The sequence below is a fragment of the Cryptomeria japonica genome, chromosome 4 (genome assembly GCF_030272615.1).
Source record: "Cryptomeria japonica chromosome 4, Sugi_1.0, whole genome shotgun sequence".
Classification (NCBI taxonomy): Eukaryota; Viridiplantae; Streptophyta; class Pinopsida; order Cupressales; family Cupressaceae; genus Cryptomeria; species Cryptomeria japonica.
This window is the reverse complement of record NC_081408.1, coordinates 581136654-581144541: the sequence shown is the minus strand read 5'-3', so window position 1 is coordinate 581144541 and position 7888 is coordinate 581136654. Positions and strand designations below refer to the sequence as shown.

Genomic DNA, 7888 nt, shown 5'->3' with positions numbered 1-7888 from the left:
TAGGGATTAGATGCAACCTTCAAAATAAACCCATACAACTCCATGATATGTACATCATCAAAACTAAAAATGAAACCCATACAATAAGAACACACAAACACAAATGCCACAAATTATGATCCATAACTAAGCACACTAAACATACTATAAGGGTTTGATACACACTAGACATGATTGAAGCTTCACTAAAAAGACATGAAAGTCAGAGGGTACCAAGCATGCAAACCTAATTCACACCATACATGCCGTATTTAGTTAGAATCATCACACACTAGAGAGTTTATGTTAGTCAACCATGGTGAATGGACAAGATTACTAGGCATGGTAGTAGTTGGATGCACATTGGCCAGCTAAATAATTTTAGTAATTTTAATGCATTGTTACTCTATGACACACTATAAGACTAAATGACATACATGACATTATAACTTTGACCAAAAAAACCCTTATAATCAAGTGCGCACATAGTCAATATCCTCATAATCAAGTACCCTTATAACTAATGCACAAGAACTATACACTAGGCACTCAATAGTCAATAAATACATATTAGACATGAAGATTTTACACAATGCCCAAAAGACTTAATGAATGTTTCTTGTGGACAACTCTCATTCCATTATAGACTTATACAAACATATCATAAATTAAATAATTAGATAATTTCACAAATACAAAAAAATAATGCATAATAATAAAACTTGAAAGATTCCTATTTCTAAGAGTAAATTGTCATCTTACCCTTTAGTTCTATTAAATGTAAGTGAAAATAGTTATTGTTTTAAAATTTCATTGATAATACCTATAAAAGATATATTTACAATTGTTTAATTAGCAATGATTAAACTACCTTAATTAATTTTCAAAATACATATTTGATTAACAAAATGATTTAATTCAATTAAATTTGAAAATAGAAAAACTCAAAAAAAAACATAAAAAAGAACAAGAAAGACCTCTACCTTAATTAATTTTCAAAATACATATTTGATTAACAAAATGATTTAATTCAATTAAATTTGAAAATAGAAAAACTCAAAAAAAAACATAAAAAAGAACAAGAAAGACCTCTACCTTAATTAATTTTCAAAATACATATTTGATTAACAAAATGATTTAATTCAATTAAATTTGAAAATAGAAAAACTCAAAAAAAAACATAAAAAAGAACAAGAAAGACCTCTTGAAGGATGGCCATGGATGGACATCCATAAAGAGTTTGTGGAGAGGCATTTCTACCCCTCCTAAAAAAATAATATATTTTTTATTAATTATAATTGTTAAGCAATGTTTACAAGTAATTTAGACCTTCATCAGCACACAAAACTATTAACAACTAAGATACGGACATCTTTTAAATAATAACAGTCCTTGACATTTGTTTATGTAATATTTCGTCCAGTCCAAATGAACCCTGCACATTTCACATTTCACACCTAACATTAATATATTATTAACACCAAACTCATCAAATGATGCATAGTGCAATAATTAACTGTCGTTGTTTATTGCTGATATTGTTCTGCTCTCTGCTTCAATGTAAAAAAACCCAAACCTGAAGACAAGGAAAACAGCAAATGAAGTCCTTCACACTGGAAGGAGAAGAAAATGGGATTGATTTACAACAGAGTAAGAATCAGGCATAGTGTTATGGAGGTGGTGGCTTGAAGATAAAACAAAGAAGCACAAGAGAGTAGTCAAAACAATACATTGCCAGAGGATCCAATGTCAGAACTCAATGTGGAGGGCTTGAAGACAACAGAAAATCACTCTCTTCTTCTAACATATTTAAAAAAAATAATGGAAAGCCAATGAGTCTTTTCTGAATCTTAGGAATGAACTACAGTTAAGACTATCAAACTTACCTTAAAAGAATAATCCAATGCATGACAGCCCGTTTTCTCATCAGAATGGGCTTCAGTGGGAGAGGGATGAGTGCTAAACAACCACTCAACTCCCCTGAACTCGTATAAAGGAAAGCATCTAACAACATATCCTATCTAATATATTAACAGCTAAAATACATTCTTTTAAGACTGTCATGCATTTGAACCTATGAACACCATTGCATATTACTAAACAACAATAATACGAATTTATAATTAGCGAAGAAGAGGAAGGGATCTTACTCAAATTGAACACCATTGCGCTCAACTATGGTTTCAAACAAACAGTTAATATAGTAAATATATGTAAACAGACAAGCTTTTTAAGCTTTTTTGGAATTGCCAGTTCTTCATTGTAATTCAAAGTACCAAATCAAAGTAATACAGAAGAACGAGTTAAATCATGGTAATCCAGAAGAACGAGTTAATCCATGGTGTAATTTTAAGCTTTTTTGGATGATATGATGTCAGAAGAACGAGTTAATCCATGGTATAAGGGTTCTTACATTCAAAACCTACATTCCAGTCCATCTGGTAGTTGTTATTGTTTTGGTTAGTGAGTACCATACATGTAGTATGCAGTACACGCTGATTAAGTCCCAGATGCTGTAGTCAAAACACAACAGAAAATATTGAAGTTAATGATGTTCGAAAACAATTGAGGAATAGCATAGGTGAATTTAACAGATGGAATTAACGAAAGTACTCAAGCTCGAACAAACTTCAATGTGAAAGCAATGGACATGAAATATGGACAAATTCAAACAGATATTAGAATGCAGAAAATTGAAAACACTGGAGTTGAATTTGAAATGCAGACAAATTCAGTAGATAACAAAACAGAAATTGGAGAGCAGGAAATTGAAAGCAATGGAGATGAATATGATTCCAAATATATAATTTGTATTCAAGAACCTCATGACATGCGACAATAAAGAAAAAAATGGGATTGATTTAGAACAGAGGAAGAATCAGGTATAGTGTTATGGAGAAGGTTGGTTGAAGATAAAGAAGAACCCACTGTTAACAAAGAAGCTGAAGAACAGTATAAAGAAGCACAAGAGAGTAGTCAAAACAATACATTGCCAGAGGACCCAGAGAAGGAAACAGAGGAAGAAACAGGCCTAGTGTTATGGAGAAGGTTGATTGAAGATAAAGAACCCACTCTGAACAAAGAAACGGAAGAACAGCATAAAGAAACAGAGGAGAGTAGTCAAAACACAACAGAGGAAGAAAATGGGATTCAACCTTCTTTCATTGCCTTTACCAAATTATTAACTTAGTCTTTATAATAGGTCCCTCGTTGTATCATGAAGCCCAACTTCCAGTGTCAAATTGCCAGGGTCTTCCATTCCTGCAGCCAAAGAAATCATCAAACATACAGATACTTGTAAGTTATATTAAAGTAAATCTGAGGGATAAGTTGGTAACAAAATTGACTTCCTTGGCAAATTATTCGGAGGATGGTTTGTAACTCAGATAATCTACTTGAACAGGCAATTTAAAATATTACAGTCTCTATTGAGCCCTGATTCCAAGAGACTCAATGACCAAGCAAAGGCTCGTAAGAAAGTCTTGGTCTCGTTAATACAGAAGTACTGTGCTAAGTGAGGCAATCACTGGGAGGAGAGGCTTCAACAGTACTATGGGAATATAGAACGAGCTACAAAGTTCCAAATGATGTGGATTTTCATAATTGTCTTTTATTTACATGACAGCTTTGTATAAACCCCAAGTTACAAGGTAAAGTCACTCTGAATTAGACTGCAAAATCACTCTCTTCTTTTAACGTATTTGGAAAAACTAATGGAAAGCTAATTAATCTTTTCCGAATCTAAGGAATGAACTACAGTTTTATCTTGAAATGAATAAGCTAGGATTGTAGCTGATAATCTAATGCATAACAACCCATTTTCTCATCAAAATGGGCTTCAGTGGGAGAGAGATGAGTGCCGATCAACCATTCAACTCGCCTGAACTCACCACTCAGTGAATAGGTTGGTATATTTCCTCTCAGAGATAACAAGAGAACACTCGTCTGACACATTTTTTAAGCCTATGATTTAGGTATAAATGAAAGCGTCTGACATCATATCCTATCTAATAGATTAACAGCTAAAATACAATCTTTTCAGATTGTCGTGCATTTGAACCTATGAACACTGTTGCACATTACTAATTAACAATAATATGAATTTATAATTAGCAAAGAAGAGAAAGGGATCTTACTCTTGGTCCAATTTGAACACCATTGCGCTCAAGGTATAAGTAAATATATGTAAACAGACAAGCGTTTTAATCTTTTTTGGAATTGGCAGTTCTTCAAGGTAATTCAAGTACCAAATCAAAGACGAGAATATCTAACAGCAATTCAAGGCATTCTCAAAGGACAATAGCATGATATAAGTAAGTAGAACGAGTCAATCCATGGTATAAGTGTTCTTACATGCAAAACCTACATTCCAGTCCATCAGGTAGTCTGTTATTTATGGTTTTAGTTGGCGAGTATCGTACATGCAGTATGCAGTATACTGATTAAGCCCCAGATAGTCCATTGAGCTGTAATCAAAACACAACAGAAAATATTGAAGTTAATGATAAAAGGTGACTGGAAGAGTACAGGTGAACCTTTGAAAAGCTCATATGATATTATCAATGTTGTAAGGTAATTGGGTTGGACAGAAAAGGGCCTGAATATATCTTCAAAACCGGTAGTTAATTGGGGCGGTAGATCAAGCAAGACGCCACACGGGTGGGAGATACCTGCGCCAGGCAAGAAACTGAAAATTTGTTAGTGTAAAACCAGAACATATGCACAATGAAAATGGGATTGATTTATAACAGAGGAAGAATCAAGCATAGTGTTGGTTGAAGAACCCACTGTGAACAAAGAAGCAGAAGAAAAGCATAAAGAAGCACAAGGGAGTAGTCAAAACAATACAATGCCGGAACACAACAGATAATATCCAAAAACTGTTGAATGAAAAAGGGGAGGGGAGTGGACGAGAATATCCAAAAACTGTTAATGAAGTTGAAAAACTGCTGAATGAAAAAAGGTATCCAAGCTGGAACAGAAGCCAAGAAACAGGAAATTCAAAGCACTGGAAACCAAAGTGTTTTGACAGAAAATGGAGAGCAACCAAGTTGTAATGTAGACAAATTCAACAGAAGTCAAAACAAAAAATGCAGACAAATTCAACTGAAGCAGAACCAGATATTAGAATGCAGAAATTGAAAACATTGGAGTTGAATTTGAAATGCAGACAAAATCAGTAGATAACGAAACGAAAATTGTAATGCAGAAAACTAAAAGCAATGCAGGTGAAATACAAATAGATTCAGTGATAACAAAACAGAAAACAAAATCAGAATGCAGAAAATTTGAAGACCATGAATCTGAAACACTGAAAATATCAACAGAAATCCAAGGCACTAGGACAGAACGGGTTACGAATTCAACAGACACCGGACTGAAGGAATCTGAACCTGAATCTGAAACCCTGACGGATTCCAAAAGCACCAAAAAACAGAATCCTACAAATATCGATTTATAAGAGCAAGCTGAACCCCTGGCAAATTCCAAGGTTAGCATGAACCCAGAGTTGAAAAGCATTGTGAATTCCATGGGCAATGAAACAAATGGGCAGATTCGGATTTTTAAATAAATGGCTGGCCAAATAGGTGAAGAAAACAAGATGGTGGAAAAATTCAGTGAAAACAACTTCCATCTTGGAAGGTGAAGATGAACATGCTGCACTTGAGAGCAGATCTATGGATTGAACTGAAACATGTGGGAGAACGAGAGAAGGCAAACCATTAACCAGAATTTTGCTTGACCTAAAAGATGCACAACTGTCGCATGTGTGTAGATGAAAACCTGAAACGAGGCTTGTGATACACTTGGGATGCATTGTGTCAAATGTTTCAAATAAAGGACATGACAACAAGGTTGCACCTGTGGAGAAAATCCTTTCATCTAATAATGGATGAAGAAGAATCAGCGTCATCATGCATCAACAATTTCAAATCTATGTTTAACTAGTTGGCTGTGATTGTTCTTCCAATCTCAGAAGAGGGTAATGCTATGACTCTTATGGGGTTGGTGCTCTCTGCGGTCACACAAGCTAATCTCTAACTCCAACATTGAAACTATAGTTGGATTAAGAAAAGACATAAAGAGTTAAGTCAAACACTCTCATTGCCTTGTATGTTGGAATAAGACACCTGAAAAAAGAAAACCTAGCCACCATTGATGATGAAGTTCTTCAAAGAATAAGAAATTAAAAAACGCCACTATTTCAATAAGGCAGGTTACCATCCAAAGGACCACTGCAAGAAAGCAGTCGATCATGCAGAAGCAAACCTCACAAACCCACACACAAGTCCAGCAAATGAAGGAACTAGAGGGTAAGCTACTTGTAACAGAGTTGGCCACCATTGTAAGTGATCAAAACCTTTGGTATGGTGATTCAAGAGCTTCATGACATACGACATCATGTAAAGATTTACTTGTGTCATATGCAAAAACTCTTTAATGAGAAGAAGGTTTATTGGGTGATGATTCAAATCACAAGATCTATGGAGGGGTGATTTTGATAGAGCTCTGAAATGGTGTACGGAAACGAATTCACAATGTACTGCATGTTCAAGGGTTAACCAAAGATCTGCTATATGTTGAAAAAATGGTCTCTGGCTTATCTCCCAAGTCATAACCCATTCTCACTTCAAGAAAGGGCTTATGAAGAGGTGAAAAAAGCGTTGAGAAGAGTCTGTTGTGAAGTGTTACGTTTAGAGGATTTGGAGAAGTTGTGCAGTTGTTAAGTAGACACTGAGAAAGGAGTCAATTCCTTCCTTTTTCAGGTGTCATATCACAATAGGAATGCTTTTCAATCAGCCTGATGAGTTTAGACCCGAGAAATTCCTAGGCTGATGACTTGCAGGAACAGGGCTTATTATGGAATTTGTTAACAGGAGCTGAAAAGCATTTGCAGGAAACAGAGAGTGTTTCTATCCTTCTAGGGTTTCACACCATCTGGAGAGGCTTATTATGCTGAAGTTCCGAGGCAGAGGAGAGGGACAAAAGGTTACATGTGCTAACATAGCATATTATGGAATTTGTTAACAGGGGCTGAAAACATATCATAGTATGGAATTTGTCTAATAAATTTGCAGGAAATTAGGAATGGAGCATATTATGTAATTTGTTAACAAGGGGCTAAAAACATACCTCTTGCTACCAATCATAATGACTCCATGCTGGTGAACAATTCCTCTGCACAACCATGCTATGAAATTTGAATAGAGTTGCATCATCCACAAATATGTATAATTGCTTGCTTGCAATTGCACATTTCACCCAAAACAACAAGAAGAGAAAGCAGATTGCGATGCCCTTATGTCTTCATGTCCCACTTGAACTCCGTTCCACTCTGCTAGCATGTCCTCAGCCTTGTAAAACACCCGTCCTGTCACTCCGAGAGATTATTGTCTGGAAATAAAGCAGCGAATGCTCCAGGTAATAATCACTATACTACCGTAAAGCACATCCCACCCCAAGCCATGCTATGAAATACAGCAGCGAATGCCTATAATTCTGCAGACCTAATGATCACAATACTACCGGAAAGCACAGCCATGCTATGAAATTGTGTAATTGCTTGATTGCAATTGCAATCGCAAATGCATCTCAATCTCATCACAGAAGACAATTAAAGGTATGGAAATCTAGCCATTTGGACAATTACTGTTTTTTTTTTCTAGATTTCTTTCAATTACAGTTGTTTTTTAGTTCCTTGTCACTTGTCCGTTGAAGGGAGCGGCCTATGGGAATGTAAAAATTGAACTCTAAATTAGAGTGATCAAATGCACATCAATTTTCCCACAATTTATTTTATGAGGCATTTATAGTTAGTATTTTTACCATAATACATTTCTAATGATGATTCATTTGAGTTTGGGATGCATATATTAATTTATTCAGATATTTGGCAATACTAGAGTAA

General features: G+C 35.1%; 1 long non-coding RNA gene across 3 annotated transcripts; it reads right to left on the bottom strand.

Moving 5' to 3' along the window:
* Nucleotides 1-1250: 1250 nt before the first annotated feature.
* LOC131070969 (uncharacterized) lies at nucleotides 1251-7675 on the bottom strand. 3 transcript variants are annotated; one of them, XR_009112443.1, is made up of 5 exons: nucleotides 7114-7675; nucleotides 4333-4649; nucleotides 3135-3240; nucleotides 2393-2492; nucleotides 1251-1414 (listed from the first exon to the last, which is right to left on the bottom strand). It is a non-coding gene; the product is annotated as an uncharacterized LOC131070969 (long non-coding RNA). The 3 variants fall into 3 exon arrangements; XR_009112444.2 differs by lacking the exon at nucleotides 1251-1414 and having other exon boundaries at nucleotides 1421-2492; nucleotides 4333-4666; XR_009112442.2 differs by lacking the exon at nucleotides 1251-1414 and having other exon boundaries at nucleotides 1421-2492; nucleotides 7114-7674.
* Between the last annotated feature and the right edge of the window lie 213 nt (nucleotides 7676-7888).